The following is a 14741-nucleotide window of genomic DNA, read 5'->3' as shown; positions in this document are numbered from 1 at the left end:
TGTCAGTAAGTGAGTGGATGGACAGATAATGTTCTGAGTCCAAAAGGGTGAATTCATGTAAGGATGTGCTAATTAGACCAGGCATTTTGAAGATAGTGCGATGTAAGTTTGAAACGTGGGCAATTCCCAGCTTCGTGGAAAGGAGACATGAAAGCATTCAAGCAGAGGGCATGGTGCGACCAAAGCATTTGCATCAGAATGGTCTTCGTGAGCCTGGGGTGCTACCTGGGAAATAAGAAAGAAAGCCTTACTGGAACATTGCCTCCCTCAACGACTGCTCTTTTAGATCAGAAACACAGACACACTACACATGAACGTCCCCATATTCCTCTCCTCCCATCCTTCAAGGATTTTAAGACCCAGTTTGTGATCATGAAAATGATCCTTTCTGGATGGAAAACTGACTTAACAACCTAGAAATGGAGACTTGGCCTGGCCTTGCATCGCCATTACTGGAGAGCTTTGAGCGAGCTAAAACAGTGCATAATTGTCGTGTTTCTGATGGCCTTCTGATTGCCAGCAACCAACCCGTTACTCCTTGTCATCTAGTGTGGACAAACGTTTGTCTGACCCTGGAAATTCTCCTACCTTCACCTAACAGATTCCATGTCGGTCACTGCACGCTGGTCCTGTTCCCTCTGATCCCCAAAAATGGAGAGTGGAAAGAGGTCCAACAGAGACCAGAATAGAAAGTATGAACTATGTGTCTACATCGTCCACACAGTCTTCCATCTTGCCTTTGGACATGAAACATGCCCAACAATCCTTCAAGAAGCACAGCTACTGTGAAGGCTGCACACGTCAACCAACCCCAGGAAACGTAGCCAAGGCGCCAGTTCTACTCTGCCCGCAGAGTTGTTTGGGAAAGCAGCTGGGATGTAACAAATCACACTGGAATTTCTGTTATTTGCTCAGAATTGGGTGTCCTCCTCCATTTCTCCTCCCTCTCCTTTCTCCCCAGTTCCAATTATAAAATTCCTTTATCCAAAATTTCACGCCACAGGAGCCTATATCAAATTTAGGAAGCCAATGATGTATAAAGACCCCTCATTTTAAGAGGGTAGGACAGAGCGTGCCATATAATCAAAGTCAATTAAAAGCACTCAGGCAATTGTGAATATGCATCTTTTGCATACACAATTATGGGGGATTGTTCAGGAGGCTTACACGCTGTAGAGCTGGATGGTTTCCAAAAGGCACTTAAAGCATAAGAAGCACTTATTTGGGGCTTGCAAACATGAGTTTTGTTTGTGTTCTTATACATGTTTGGCAAACAATGCAGGCTCTGCTTTCGGAACATTTGGCCTTAAATAAAAAGGAAAATGTCTGTGAATCCACCAAGAAGTACAGTAAACCTTACCCTTGATAGGATAACGTTTCCTGTTGGACCCAGAGGGAGGCTGGGGTAGAGTCTGTTTCCCAGCTAAAGGCAACATCTGGATGCAGTTTCCAAGCGTTCAGGCCACTTTGTTCACGTCCAGAAGTGGAAAACATGACCAGAAACCCAGAACATTCCTCAAAAAGCTGTCCAAAGCCCGGTAGTACAGTTCAAAACAGACTGCCGTTATCAAGTCAGTGCTGGCTCATCGTGATCCTCCTGCACAGGGGAGAACGGCCCCGTCAGCTTTCTGAGGTGACAGATCTTTACAGAAACAGATTGCCACATCTTGACCAGCCCACCTTTTGGTTAGCAGTCAAGTGCTTTCACGGCCGCAGGACCAGGGCTTGTGGGAGTGCAGCTAGGAAAGCGAGCTGCCCCTGTAAGCAGACTGGTCGCACACTGGGCTTCCCACCGACCTCAAACATTGATAATTTGCTCAAGATTATGCCAAGTGTCACCTGTATGCTCACTGGATTTCTTCGGCCAGAGGTAGGGCAAGTTAGGAGAGTATACTTGAAAGAAGTCCAGTAAAATGCCCCGGGGTAGGGAGGCTAGTGAGATGTCATCTCATGCACTTTAGACATGTTATCAGGAAGAACAAATTCCTGAAGATGGACATCATGCTTGGTAATGCAGAGCTCAAGCCAAAGGGAAGGCCTGCAGCTCCCACAATGGATTCACACGTGACACCTGTGGGGATGGTGCCGAAGAGAGCAGGATCGCATGCTGCTGGACACAGCGTAAGTTGAAACAAACCCGATGGCAGTGGTTCTCATTTGGGCTTTTGTCCTCATTAGTAAAATAAAAATAATTATGCCCGCCTTGTGGAGCTATTGAAGATCGAAAAGATGACCAGTACAAAGTAACCCACAGTATAATTGTTCAGTGAATGGAAGTTAAAATGACTAAATGGCTTTATTAATAGTCTCCTTTGTGGCTCCTCTCTGATGTCGATGCAGATAAATCTCCTGTGTTGAAAGAAAATAATAAAAATAAGGACAAAAATAAATGAAATAAAAGGCAAATGCATAGAAAGAAATTCTATAAAGTCAAAAATTATGCCTCTGCATAGACTCTTCCAGTTGATAGATTGTTCTCCTTTTGAAAAATTACCTATATGAGACAAAATGGTAAATGACTATCGTAGATGAAAAAAGATGAATATAGAAGGGAGCAAAAAAACTAGAAACAGAACCACCAGAACAGAAATAATGAGCATGTCCATCCATTGTGACAAAGGGATCCAATGTTTACTAGGCGACTTGTGTACAAGTTGTCGACTGCAAACCTACACTTCTGTGTAAACCTTCACCAAAAGCACAGTAAACTATTATTTTAAAACAAACACACCCACAAAAGTCTCGATTTACTATCCTCACACCTGAGCACACCTTCATCTTCTTACGTGCCAGTTCCTGAAAAGAGCGGTCTCCCCATGGGCTCCCCCGCACTCCCTTCCCGGGATCATCCTACTCCCTTTGCCAAGAGAAGAGGGCTCATCGAGACATTGTCACATGACGCTGAGTGCTTCCTCGTGGGCAGAATCCACTTTCCATCATGACAAATGGTTGATTTTCCAAAACAGATTTCTATGCTTAATATATTATTTAGAATATTATTTATTTTGTTGTTGAGCATATACATAGCAAAATTTATGCTAATTCAGCATGTTATACATGTATAATCCAGTGACATTATTTTGAAATGCTTTCTCTTAACAGCTCAACTATGGGAAAAGAAACTAAAAACCTTAAATTGGCATTTTTAAAATTCTAATGCTGCTGGCTGGTGAGTGGATTCGGGCTCAGAGCGACCCCATGTTACAGAGCAGAGCTGCCCCATCAGCTTTCCCAGTCTGTAATAGGTACGGGAGCTGGTCACCAGCCCTTTGCTCCCACGGTGCCACCGGTGGGTTTGAAACATCAACCTTTGGGTTAGCAGCTGAGCTCTTAAGTTTTGTACTACCGGGTCTTCTTCTTTCAAAGCAGCCATCTGAGCTATTTGTCGTGAGGTCCCTGTCCTCTTTGATAGCTTCTCCCTCATTATATCCCTCAAGGAGCCCTGGAGGTGTAGTAGTTATGCATTGGACTGCCAATCTCAAGATCAACAGTTTGAAACCACCAGTCCATTCTCAGGAGAAAGATGAGGTTTACTACTCCCATAAAGAGTTACAGTCTCAGAAACTCACAGGGGCAGTTCTACCTTGGCCTATAGAGTCACTATCAGTTGGAATCAACTCAATGACAGTAAGAAGTGAGATTTTGAGAAAATAAAAGGCATATTTAAGCCAGGGTGTGGCCTCTCATAAGGCCGAGGTTCAAGATACACCTTACACTGATCCTGGCTCATTAATATATAGAGGTTAAGATTTTAACATGTCTCCAGGGTGGATGAGCCCTACAGGACCAGTGGAGTGAGTGGCAAAACAGGGAGGGTAAAGGGAGAATGGGTAGGAAAGAGGGAACCGATTACAAGGAGCTATATGTGACCTCCTCCCTGGGGGACAGACAACTGAAAGGTGGGTGAAGGGAGACGTCGGACAGGGCAAGATATGACAAAATACCAATTTATAAACTATCAGGGGCTCATGAGGGAGGGGGGAGCGGGGAGGGAGGGGAAAAATGAGGACCTAATGTCGGGGGTTTAGGTGGAGAGAAAATGTTTTGAGAATGATGTACGAATGCGCTTTACACAATTGATGTGTGTATGGATTGCGATAACAGTTATATGAGCCCCTAATAAAATGTTAAAAAAAATAGATTTTTAACATGTCACAAAATGTAAGATAATTCACAAAATACTGATAACTACAAATTACTTGGAATCATGGCTTAGCCAAGTTGACACATGCACTGGAAGGACACAATTTAATCCATGACAGATAAGAAAGGAATGAAAGAGACACAATACAGGATATAATGATAATTATGTGCAACTTCAATTTTCCCTATCTAGAAAAATGTGCTGCAATTAAATACTTTTTATGACCCTCTAGACATGATCTTGTAACTATGCAAATAAAGTCCACCAAGGGGATTGAAAATATTGCTAATGCAAATAAGATGCATGGGACCCTTGCAAGGGGGGAGATGATGCAATTACGGTTCATAGAGCCCTTGGAGGGGGCTTGGTCAGTTTTGCCATTCATTTCACTTCAATGATTCCACTCACAGAAAGTTGGAGAGAGACTTCACTGCCTTTAAAAAGAAGAGCTAGGAGTGGAACATGTCCCTTTGACTCAAGGTCCCTGCCCTGAGAATCCCCTCGACCCTCAAGACATAGAAAGCTATAACACTAAGAATGGCATAAGACAGTAAGCAGTAGCTCATGGCCAGTAGACTAAATTCTTGAAGCCACTGATTGAGGGAGAACTGAGTGTCTTTAGGCAAGAATGGGGTGCCACTGAACACTTACGAATGGAGCTAACTAGACACTCAAGGCTAGGAGTGGAATCAAATCTGTCAAGCAAGTGGTAGCTGGTTGACACCTCCTTAGGTTAAGCCTTTTGTTTGAGTGAGGGACTCTGGGAACTGGCCCTCTCTCTGCCACTTCACCTTCCTCCTGGCTCGGACTTCACTGGGACTCTCTGCCTGCCTCCAGGGATGCCCCCATGCGAATTGCCAGGCTCTGAGCATTGCCAGGGCCCTGCCATCGTCCCACTGACCTTGGAGCCATAAGATTCTGCACCCACAGCCTGGGTCTTCCTGCTTCACCTTTCTGAATGACCAGCCTGCTGCTAGTTGAGTCTGAAGAGGGATTTATGGACTAGCCTCGGACTTATGGATTTGAGTTGGACAAGGCTGGGATGCCTTCTTAATATGTAAAGTTACTTCTTACTATAAAGTACTTTCTTAGACGTAGATGAGCGTCCCTGGATTTGTTTCTCTAAACTAGCTGGCCTAACATATCATGTAATTGTGAGTTTTGTCTGAGTCTCATGTGAGTCCTGCAATAAATTATAAAGCTCACTAGAGAAGTAGAAAGTCTCGTGAAGAGGACAGGTGATGGCAGACTTCGCTTAAAGATTGGCAAAAAGTAAGGATGACCTCAACTCATAGGACTCAGCTCTGCGCTGACAGTGATGGTGACTCTCCTCTCTCTCAATAAAGTGAGAGGACCTCTGACTTTGTGCCATTTTTATAGAGGGGGGGAAAAAACTTTAAAAGCTTCAATAACACCTAGATATTTTCTTGCTTAATTTTTATAACACTTTGAAGTAAACATTACCATCATGTATAAGGGGCCTAGCACAATGAACTCAAGATAAGCGATTTGCTCAAGTTTACTCCACTGACAAATGGAGAAGGAAACACACACACACACACACACACACACACACACACACGCCCCCTACCGCTTACTTCATTCCACTGCCTGTCTCAACGCCAATACATTTTTCTTCTCTGCAGTTTCTGATAAGGAGCTTGGGTAGTGTAGAAGGTTACCCAAGGATCTGCTAGCCACAAGGTCTGCGGTTCAAACCTACTAGCTCCCCCTTGGGAGAATGATGATGCCGTCTAGTCCAAGATTTAAGGTCTCAGAAACCCAGAGCAGTTCTGCTCTGTCCTAGAGGGCCACCATGAGTTTGGTTTCTTGGACTGCAAGCCTACAGTTGGGCATGACTTTCTATTGATATGTCCTTTCCTTAGACATGTAATTTCATGTTTCTGCTATAACAAAGGGTTCTTCCCATGGATCATGTACAAGCCATTTCTTCTCTGTATTTAATTGAATTCTTTGTGCCTGTGGGAATTTGAAAGTAACTTCTTGGAAAATACTTTCTGGGTCGATTCTATGGTGGCGCTCCACCACTTGTCTGTCAATTTGCCGTACTGTGGTGCCTTGTGTGTTGCAGCGATGCTCAAAGTTAGGTCATTGGTATTTCAAATTCCAGCAAGGTCATCCATCTCAGAAGAGCTCACAGACTACAAAGAAGGAATACGTTGTCCACTTCAGAGGAATTAGCCACTGAAAACCTTATGGACAGCAATGATATCTTGTCGGATGCTGAATAACCTATAATGCCAGAAAATGAATCACTCAGAAAAATCATATGGTTTACTATGTGATAGTTAGATGATTATATCTCAACACTCCTGGCTTAGGGGTAGAGTCAAACCTGTCAATCAAGTTACAGCATACTGCTGTCTCCTTGAGGGGGGGGTGTGACGTTCTTAAAAGGAGGACCCTGAAACCTCCTCTCCTCTCTCCCCCATCACCTTTCTACCAGCTGAGTCAATGACCCTGAGAGGTACGTGCGGGAGCCCTGTCATGCTTCCACTGACTTTGGATCCACACGACTCTGCACCCACCAGCCTGTGATCTTTGTACACTGCACCATCGCATGTGGCTGCGTGAGTCTGAAGAGGGACTTATGAACAAGTATTGGGCTTCTGGATTTGAGCTGGACTGGGATGGGATACTTTCTTGACATACAATTACTTCTTTATCTAAAGCTCTTTCATACACATATATGAGTATCACTAGATTTGTTTCTTTATCCACCTAGCCTAATAATACACTATATTGGGAAGGAAACAATCAGGAGGAATAGCATTGCCTTCGTTGTCAAGGGGGGAAGTTTAGGACCTATCTTGATGTACAGTATAGTCTTTGACAGAATTATATCTATTCAAGTTCAAGGAAATCAAATTAACACTACTATTATTCAAATTTACCAACCACTAAAGCTACTAATGCAGAAATTAAAGAATTCAGCAAATGTCTTCCATCAGAGATTGATGAAACATGCGATCAAGATGCACTGATAATTATTGGTGAAATGTCGGAAACAAAGAGGAAGGCACAGTGGTTGGAAAATATGGTCTCAGTGATAGAATGAACTGGAGATCACGTGATAGAATTGTGCAAGATCAATCACTTGTTCACAGAAAATGCTTTTTTCTACAACAAAAAGGGTAACTATACATGGACTTCTCCAGATAGAAAACACAGAAATCAAATTGAATACATTTCTGGAAAGAGGTGGTGGAGAAGCTCAATATCAACTACTGAAATGAGGCCAGGGACTGACTATAGAACAGACCATCAATGGCTCGTATGTAAGTTCAGGGTAAAGCTGAAAAATATTTCAATGAGTCCAAGAGAAACAAAATACAACCTTAAGCCTATCCCACCTGAATTTTAAGAACATAATTGGTGCATTGAAGGCTAATGACAGAGCTGTGGGATGACATCAATAACATCATGCATGAAGAAAGCAGAAGCCCATTAAAAAGACTGGAAAAATAAAATATCAAGGTGATATCAGAAGAGATTATGAAACTTGTTCTTAATCATACAGTAATGGTGTATAGAAGAAATAAGGAAGTCATAGAGCTAATCAGAAAGGGCAGTTTGAGAAAATAAAATAAAATATTATTATGAAATGTGAAAATACTTGGAGTTAGAAAGCCAAAAAGGAAGGACAGGTTCAGCATCTCTGAAACTGAAAGAGCTTAAGAGATATTCAAGGCTCAAGTTGAAATAGTGAAAGATTCCATGGAAAAAACAATGAATGAATCCGGAAGCATCCTAAGAAGATAGAAGGAATGTACAGTCATTGTACCAAGAAGAACTAGTCGATATTCTACCATTTTAGAAGGTGGCATATGACCAAGAACCAATGCTACTAAAGAAAGAAGTTCAAGCTGCAGTGAAAGCATTAGCCAAAAACAAGACCTAAAAATGGATGGACTACCTATTAAAATGTATCAGCAAGCTGTGAAGTACTGGACACATTTACTCATCTATGCCAGGCAGTTTAGAAAACAACTACCTGGCCCACTGACTGGAAGAGATTCATATTTGTTCTCATTCCAAAGAAAGGTGACCCAATAGAATGTTCACATTATGGGAAAATACCATTGCTATCACATGCAAGTACAATTTTGCTGAAGATCATCTAACAACAGCTGCAACAGGACATTGACAGGGAGTTGCCAGAGGCTCAGGCTGAATTCAGAAGAGGACATGGAACCAGGGATATCACTACAGATGCCATATGCATCTTGACTGAGAGCGGAGAATACTAGAAAGATGTTTAATTATGTTTTATTGCCCCCACTAAGCCATTCAATTGTGTGGACCATAACAAACTATGGATAGCCGTGAGATGGATACAATGCAAGAAGACTATATAGTTCTCACGGGGAACCTGTACATGTATTAGGAGTAGTTGTGTGAACAGAACAAAGGAACACTGTTTAAAATCAGGAAAGGTGTGCGTCAGGGTTGTATCCTTTCACCATACCTATTCAGTCTGCAAGCTGAGCAAATAATCCGAGAACCTAGGTTATATAAAGAAGATAGTGGCATCAGGATTGGAGGCAGGCTTATTAACAACCTGCAATATATTCAGATAATACAACCTGACTTGCCCAAAGTGAGGAGGACTTGAAACACTTGCTGATAAAAATTCAGGATAGCGACCTTCAGTATGGATTATAACTCAATGTAAAGAAAGCAAACTCTTCACAACTGGACCAACAGCATAAATAATGAGCTTGCCATAAATTTTGTCTTGCTTGGATCCACAAGCAATCGCCATGGGCGCAGCAGCCAAGAGATCAAAACACACATAGCAATGGGGAAATCTGCTGCACAAGACTTCTGTAAAGTTTTGAAAAGTAGGGATGCTACTTTGAGAACTAAGGACCCAAGCCATAGTATTTTCAATCACCTCATATGTATGTGACAGTTAGACACTGAATAGGAAGACAAAAGAAGAATCGATACATGTGAGTTATGGTGCTGGCAAATAATATTGCAAATACCATGGAATACCAAAAAACAAACATCTATCTAGGAAGAAGCATGGCCAGAATGCTCTCTAGAGGAGAGGTGGCAAGACTCAGTCTCACATACTTTGGACGTGTTATCAGGAGAGACTAGTCCATGGAGAAGGACATCGTGCTTGGTAAAGGAGTGGAACAGGAAATAAGAGGAAGCCCCTCAACCAGATGAAATAACCCAGTGGCTTCAACAATGGAATCCAATATAAGACCAATTGTGAGGGTGGCCCGGGGCTGGGCAGTGTTTGACTCTGTTGTACATTCGATCACTATGAGTTGAAATGGACTTGATGGCCCCTAACACGAACACAGTTAGTTAGGTAAGTGGTAGAATGCTGACTACAAGGTCAGTGGTTCAACACCACCAGTCACTCCATGGAAGACGGATGGGTCTATCTGCTGCTGTACAGAGTTAGTCTCCAAAACCATAGATAGGGTCAATGGGCTCAGCCTGAACTCAAAGGGAGTGGATTTGCTTTGTTTTGTTAGATGCATTTAGGAGAGAGAGAAAAAAAGCCTGCATTTCCTATTTTCACCAAAGGATTTCTAGATAATTTAAGGGACTATTTTAGATCTTTCACCTTCAACTTCACCTTCAATGTGAATAAACCCTTCCCACAGGGTCTTTGTCAAAAAAATATCTTTTCTATACCTCCTTACAACTCAGTATGTTCTTCCAAAAAAGATGGCACTTAAAAAGTCTTGGGTGAGTCACAATGAATCAGCCCCTCTCCCCACCTCATAAATCATGCTGTTGTTTAGGGATGCATCGTCAAGATGGGGCACATTTATCTCCCCAAAGCAAGGCTAGAAAGTATATGTTCGAAGAATATTGGCCATGTTATCATTCCAAAAGGTTAAGAGAGGATTTGCTTATCTCTAATGATTTATGGAACTGACAAGCAGGTGTACAAATGTGGCCAGAAATTGCTTAAGAGTAGACAGAATGGCTTAGAACAAAATTATAGTGTCAGGGCATAGCTCTGATAGTTCTGTTCTATAATCAGACAAAAGAACTGGGATTCATAAATCACATTTGCCAAGAATACATAAAAAGAGAGCCATCAGAGGCCGGTGCCCCTTGTTTCTATCTCTAGCCTAATTTGTTGACCTTCCTTGCCCTGCTCTGTCAAAGATAAGGGCTCTAATGCTTTCTTGCTATGTCCAGATTAGGTCTAAATACTGATAAGTTAGCCACAATGGATTCTGTTAGTGTGCCTGTTTGTATCTGACATTCCTAGTGACTGCCAAATGATTTTCTGTGCACCGATTTAAGCAGTGAACAAGTGTATCTGAAAAAGACCCCATTTGAACCCTTCAGGTGATTAAACACTCAGTGAGTACTGCAGCAGGAGTCCTTGGGTGGCACAAATGCTTAAATGCTTGATGCTAATGGAAAGGTTGATGCTCCAACCAACCAAGGACTGGTGTTCTGCTCTGTAACCCTCAGTATGACCAGGAAAAGGAATCCACTCCATAGCAATGGCTGCTGCTGTTGTTGTTGTTAGGCCAAGTCAGTTCTAATTCATGGTAACCCTACCGGCAACAAAATCAAACAGTGGCCAGTGCTTCCTGTACCATCCTCACAATTGTTGCTGTGCCTAAGTCATCACCGCAGCCACTGTGTCATCCATCTCACTGAAGGTCCCCCTCTTTTTCACTGACCCTTCACTTTACTCGGCTTGATGTCTTTCCTGATAACATGTCCAACGTAGGAAGGACGAAGGATGAAATCTCATACTCCTCGATTCTAAGGAGCATTCCGACTGTCCTTCTTACTTTCAAGACAGTTTTTGGTTTGTTCTGTTTTTCTTTTGGGGGAGTGGGGGGAGCACAAAGGGGTACAACAACAAGAACATCTGAATTCCAATTATAGTCATGCCAATGCCTATATAACTTTGGACAAGTTTCCTGTAATCACTTCTCTTATATGCAAGACTGAAAGAACTATATCATCCATCAGTTTGAAAATCTTAGCTGGCAATCCAGATGGACCAAAGATAGTGCATGAAGTCATGTCTCTGCCCGGACTCCATGCTGTTTCATTGACAAGTATATGGTGGGTGGACCAGCCACATATTTGTCGAATTGACTTGAGCGATTCCTCTACGTTCAAATAAATAAATGAAACAGATGTATTCAAGATTTGTTCAGTGTCTTTAATCTTGCAATTTATATTATTGCACTTGTAAAGGAGAATAGGTAACCATCTGCTGATTTAATTGACATTTTAACACCAACTGAATTGTTCTGGTATAAAAATACTTTATAACTTCCTGGTTTTTGCAAAACATTCCCTCCTCCTGTTTTACCATGGCTCTAACAACAATCCAAAGGCAAACACACTTAAATGTAACTCCTCCTCCTGCCCCCAACTGTCCCTTGAGCTATTTTAAACTCTAAATGCACTGTGGGGAGCACTTGGTATAAACACCTTGCCAGAAAGGCTTTATTTTAATTCCTTAGAGAAGACAGCTAACCTCCAGGTGTCCCATTCAATGGATAATATGCATATTGAGAGGCACATGTACTTGTTTTTATCCATTTTGAAGTCTGAACTAGGAACATATATTGTTCCTATTTGTTTGCAGGGTTAAAATATGGGAGGCACTACTCCATTAGGTTCTCTTTCTCTGCTCCCTCTCCCTACCTGTGCTCCATTAAGCTGGCCGCTGCCCCTAGAATAAAGCAGCTCTGGGCATACCAACTGTCACTGTCAGGTTTCATCTCCGTCTGAACCTCCAGCGCCCCTCTGCTCTGGCCCAGCCCCTGACTTGCTAGTTACATGGCCCATTTCCCATGTAATGTTCATCTGATAAGGATCCCTGGTGGCACAATGGTTAAGCACTTGCCTCCTAACCAAAGACGAGCTGTTTGACCCCCTAACCACTCAATAGGAGACGAGACCAGGGCATCTGCTCCTAAAGATTACAGCATGGGAAACCCTATGGGGCATTCTCCACTACCCCCCGGGGTCTCTAAGAGTCAGAACTGACTGGACAGGAAACAACAACAGCTCACCCTATAGATCTGATTCGGCCATTGCATTTGCATTTTGTTACTCTTCCTGGGTCACAAGCTTACACCTGCACTGGAAACCCAGGTCAACCCCGTTGCTGACGATGCTGACCTGTAGTAACCCTGTAGGACAGAGTAGGACAGCTCCCTGAGTTTTTGAAGGCTGTGGTCCTTACAGAAGCAGACTGCCACCTCTTGTTTCCTTGGGACAGCTGCTGGGTTCCAACCACTGACTTTGTCAGTTAGCAACCAGTCGTTTAATCCCCACACCACCAGTGCTCCCTACCTGCCCCACAGACATGTGCAGTGGTCAAAGATCCTATCCCAAGACCTAGTCTAGGTTAAGTAGTCCTCCCAGACTTTCCAAGTGCATCAATGGGGTCACTATCTATACTATATGGCTGCAGTATGTGCTCACCCACCGCACAGTGTGGTGCTCTGTAGCCTCAACTCAGGACAACAAGAAAAGACAGCAATGCCCAAAAGAGTAGCCCAAGAGGACTGATTACAGAACAGGCCAAGCCCAAGGCTTCACCCTGACAGACAGGAAAGCCTATGGATTTTTAAAATCACCTTTACTATTATTATTGAATGATAACATATGGATAGAAAATTTTACATTTATAAATGGATAGCTTATCGAACTTTTGAAATAAGAACATCCATTTATCAGTCACCTTATGTTAGTAAAACATTACCACAGGCACACCACAGGCCACCCTCATGACCCCCTAGTCAGAGGTCCTCAAAAGCACCAAATAGCCTGATAACTGTCCAGAGAAATTAGTTTTGCCCATTAAAAATTTTTATATTAATGGAATTGTACAAACACGTTGTTCTGAGTCTGGCTTGTTTAACTCAACACCATTTGTGAGATTCATCCAAATTGTTATGTATACATTATTGTCATTCTTGTGTAGTAAACCATGAGAAACCCTGGTGGCCTAGTGGTTGTGATTTGGGCTGTGATCAAAAGGTCAGCAGTTCAAAACCATGAGCCACTCCATGGGAGAAAGATGGGGCTTTTATTCCCCTTACCAGTTAGTCTCAGAAAGTAGCAAGAGTAGTTCATCCTGCCCTGCCTCACAGGGCCCTTATGAGTCAGCATCGACTCCATGGCAGTGAGTTGGTGTTGTTGTTTTGTATAGTAAACCATTGAATGAGTTAATATTTCGTGAAGTATTTATCCGTTCTACTTTGACGGAGCATTGTTTGGAATTAATGCAAACAATGTTGGAGTATTATGAAAATTCCTGTTACAAACATCCTGATACTGACTTGTAAGTACAGTACGTGTGAGTGCATATTCCCATTGGGAAGTCTCAAGACTGGGATTTCTGTGTCACAAGCTTTGGTAGAAAGGCTGCCAAACAATTGCCCAACGTGTTTATACCAATGTACTGAGAGTCATATTTGAGATTGTTTTCTTAGCTGCACTTGGCTTTGCCAGTCTTTTTAAACTATAGTCCTGATGAGTGTATAATGTCAGTGCTGCCAGAAGGTAGAGCCAGGGAAGAACAAATCTGCCCCGGTTATGGGTTTTAGAAGGTTCTGCTCTGGCCCTCCTCTTATCACACCATTACCCAGAGATCTCCAGACCAAGGGCGCATGGAGTGATCGATAAGCTCACCAGCAGAATTAACAAGGTGGTTGCTAAATTCACTCGAACTCACTGCTGCCAAGTCAATGCTGACTCCTAGCGGCCCTCGGTGGCTCACGAAGCCACCAGGGCTCCTTACTGAGCAGCATACGTGGCTCAATGTCGAAGGAGGATCAACTTGCTGGGAATAATGTGTAGGAGACACAGTATAAAGTCAACAAGAGAAAAATGCAAGCATTTGCCCTTGGTATGCTAAAGAAGAAAGTCAAGAGTTGTAACCAGTCCCCTCACCGGGATGCGTCTCTCTGTGAGTCAACCAGAGGCCAGTTGAATGAGGGGGTGCTTTGCAAGGGACCATGAGACACTTTTTCCTGCGGCAGTAAGATGATGCCGAAGAAGCTGCAGGCTGTCTGTCAGATTGAGACCTGTCAATCTTTATACTGTGCTACACAAAAAACCAAAATGCAAAGGGTCCAGCCAACACCACAAGATGAGAGAACAGAACCCCACACATCCCCATTTTATCTGTCTGCCACCACAGTGTTCCTCAAGGGAGGTCCCAAAGGAAGCAAGGGAAAAGAAAGGGGGAGTGATGCTTCCAACTTCAGATTCCAAACTTGACTTCAATCACAGTGATCAGTAGTTGTGCCAGTTAAGGTTTATTGTGGCAACCTGGCCAATAAACATATGTGGGATTAATTGAAGGGCAGTTTACTTGAAGGGCAGAGAGATAAAGGGCTCGGCGAGCCTCGCCCTTCTGGTTCGCTTGTCTCTTGAGCTCTGATAGTCAGACCAGTGTGCGGCTGCCTTAGCTAGTTCTCTGCCTCAGCTGGCAAGACATCCTGCGAGACATCCCTGAGGAGAAGCCACACGGACTTACCCTGATGCAGCCCTGGGTGCTGGAGAAGCCGCATGGGGACCCCTGCCAGCGCTGAGATGCTTACACTGC

Source organism: Echinops telfairi, unplaced genomic scaffold, assembly GCF_000313985.2.
Source record: "Echinops telfairi isolate 266 unplaced genomic scaffold, ASM31398v2 ScPeMD7_7420;HRSCAF=8458, whole genome shotgun sequence".
In the NCBI taxonomy this organism is placed as follows: domain Eukaryota; kingdom Metazoa; phylum Chordata; class Mammalia; order Afrosoricida; family Tenrecidae; genus Echinops; species Echinops telfairi.
Note: the sequence above shows the minus strand (reverse complement) of the source record.